Below are 3,059 nucleotides of genomic sequence, written 5' to 3' on the forward strand. Positions count from 1 at the left end.
CTTCTTCTTCTTCTTCTTCTTCTTCTTCTTCTTCTTCTTCTTCTTCTTCTTCTTCTTCTTCTTCTTCTTCTTCTTCTTCTTCTTCTTCTTCTTCCCAATGTTGGATCAGGCCAATGGCCCATTCAGTCCAACACTCTGTGTCACACAGTGGCCGAAAACACCAGGTGCCATCAGGAGGTCCACCAGTGGGGCCAGAAGCCCTCCCACTGTTGCCCCCCCCAAGCACCAAGAATACAGAGCATCATTCGCCCCAGACCAAGAGTTCCTATCTATACCTTGTGGCTAATAGCTGCCGACGGACCTCTTCTTGATGGAATTCCCCTCTTCTTGATGGAACATCTGGGAAAAACACCTTAGCTTTCCATTTGAGTAAATACAGTTACATACACACTTATTTCAAAAACTGGGTCTCAGTTTCTGGAACTCAGTGCGCTTCCTGCAATTTGGAAGGTTTGTTTCCAGGCTGTATGATGGGTAGTAGGGTCGCCAGCTCCATGATGGGAAATTCCTGGAGATGGGGGGGTGGGGCCTGGGGAGGGCGGGGTTTGAGGAGGGGGAGGGACCTCAGCAGGGTACAATGCCATAGAGTCCACCTTCCAGAGCGGCCATTTTCTCCAGGGGAGCTGATCTCTGTAGCCTGGAGACCAGTTGTAATTCCGGGAGATCTCCTACTACCACCTTGAGGTTGAGAAATGGGGTGCTGAAGAGGAATCTTTATACCACGGTTGAGGGCTGTATGCACATCAGTGTTAGGGTGGCCAAGTCCATCAAAGCTCTGTTCTAGCACTAAGCTGCCAAGCCTCCAATGGTTCCAGTTGCCAGCTGGTGCTCCAAGTGGTGGGGGAGGGGAAAAAAAGTCAGCTTCACATGTGGTGTTGTGTCACTTCCAGTAAAAGCCTAGAAATTACTTAGGGGTATATGACACGAACCTCCTTCATACAGTCAGTTCTGTGAGGGTCTGCGTGTCTGGACCTCTTCAGAGTTGACTTTATTTTTCCTGACCAGTCCTCTACACCCCCAATGTATAATATTCTCTTCAGGGTTTGTTTATTTCAGGCTGTCTTCTTTGAGGACTACTGCACAGTATATGGCTCCCCAGAAAGTCAGGCACCCATACTTGTAACATTCAAAAGGCACAGTTACTTTATTGTTGCACAGAAAACTCAACAGAGGGATGGGATATATTTACACAGGATGTTCTGATACTTTGTTGAATAAACAAACCCCTTTGCCTTGGCTTAGGTTGTCTGCTTTCCACTCTTAGTTCAGTACCTAGATGTTCCTTAGTTCACACCACACAACTCAGATCTCACTCTCCAGTCACTCCTTTAGTGGTTAATTTTTGGCTTTTATTTGTCTGGCCCCTTTGAATCTAACTGGTCACCTAACCAGCCTTCCAGACTCCTCTCTCCAGACACTCTAGCCTTGACTCAGCCACTTCATAAGTCCCTGTGGAGCAGTGTCTCTGGTGTCTGTGACCACTCAGGTCTTATACTTTTACCCTCCTCGGTATATCAGAGGAATCAGTGCAGAGTGCTCTTCAGCCACAGTGCTTTACATCAACTGTTAAGAGGCTGTTCTCTCCAAGCTCGGTTAGCCGACTGCTCCTGCTAACGTCTCTGTCCAACTCTCCAACTGCCTCTTCCAACTGTCCCTTAGGTCAGTTTTCTGTCACTCAGGGAGTGCTCCAGCCAAAAGGCCCCCTCCCCTCTATGTCATGTGACTCAGCAGGGATCTATCTCAACATTCTGCTGGTCCCAGATTTTCAATTCCGTCACAGGGTAACTCTAGGAATTGCCAGAAATTCTGTGGCAAAACCAAAGTGTTTCTGGTGATTCCTAGAGCGACCTGTTGTCACTTTGGGGCTTCTACCAAAACGATGTCATCACTGCTGCCCCGTTGTCCCCCACCACATCCATGCCCCTAACCCTCCCACTGTCTGCTCATCCTGGCAGCCCTAGGCTCATAGTCACCCAGCAGGCTTCCGTGGTAGAATGGAATTTGAACCTGGGAGACCTGACTCCTGCACTCACCACTACACCACACTGGCTCTCATTGGTCCCATATCACAGGAGAACCTTTTCTGTGTCATCTCCTTTCAATCCATCTGTCACGTTGATATCCATCAAGGAGTTCAGGATGGGAATAACAAACGTATCGGAGAAGTGCTGGAAGTGTAAAACAGAGTGAGGTACCTATTTTCATGTCTGGTGGACATGTATGAAAATTCAAAAGTTTTGGAAAGAAGTACATAGTATCTTGGTACAAATTCTTAGAAAGCCAATTCCTTTCGCTCCGGAGATGTTTTTACTGAACATAATGCCGGACAACTGGGGAAAGGCAGATGAACATCTGCTTACCCACTTGCTCACTGCAGCAAGAATAACTTTGGCAAATTATTGGAAGCAGGAAAATATCCCAGAATTGAAGGAGCTTATAGAAAAATTTACAGAGATTGCAGAAATGGATAACCTGACAATGAGGTTACAAGGGAGAGAAGAAAGTACTTATAAGAATATTTGGTTAAAATGTTATGAATGGCTGGAGAACGAAGAACAGAAGGGATAATCAGTTGAAATGTATATTGATATGATATGTTTTGTTGACGAGAACAGGGGGGAAATTGTGTATGAAGAATCCTATGTGTTGTTTGAGTTTGTTGGAAAAATCAATAATTTTTTTTTTTTAAAAAGGAGTTCAGGATGGGAAACATAGTTCTCCTCTATTCACACCAACCCTGTGGAGGAGGTGAGGCTGATTGAAAACAACTGGCCTAAGATCATCCATTGAATATGTTGTCAAAGGCTTTCATGGCCGGAGTTCAATAGTTGCTGTAGATTTTCCGGGATGTGTGGCCGTGGTCTTGGCATTGTAGAACCTGATGTTTCTCTGAGGATGCCCGTCACAGTTACTGGTGAAACGTCAGGTTCTACAATGCCAAGACCACGGCCACACATTCCGGAAAACCTACAGCAACTAATCATCCATTGAACTTCATGGCACAGCAGGGATTTGAACTTGAGTCTTCCAAACCCTTATCCAGTGTCCTAACCACTATA

Source organism: Gekko japonicus, unplaced genomic scaffold (assembly GCF_001447785.1).
Source record: "Gekko japonicus isolate JY-2015 unplaced genomic scaffold, Gekko_japonicus_V1.1 scaffold350, whole genome shotgun sequence".
Lineage (NCBI taxonomy): Eukaryota > Metazoa > Chordata > Lepidosauria > Squamata > Gekkonidae > Gekko > Gekko japonicus.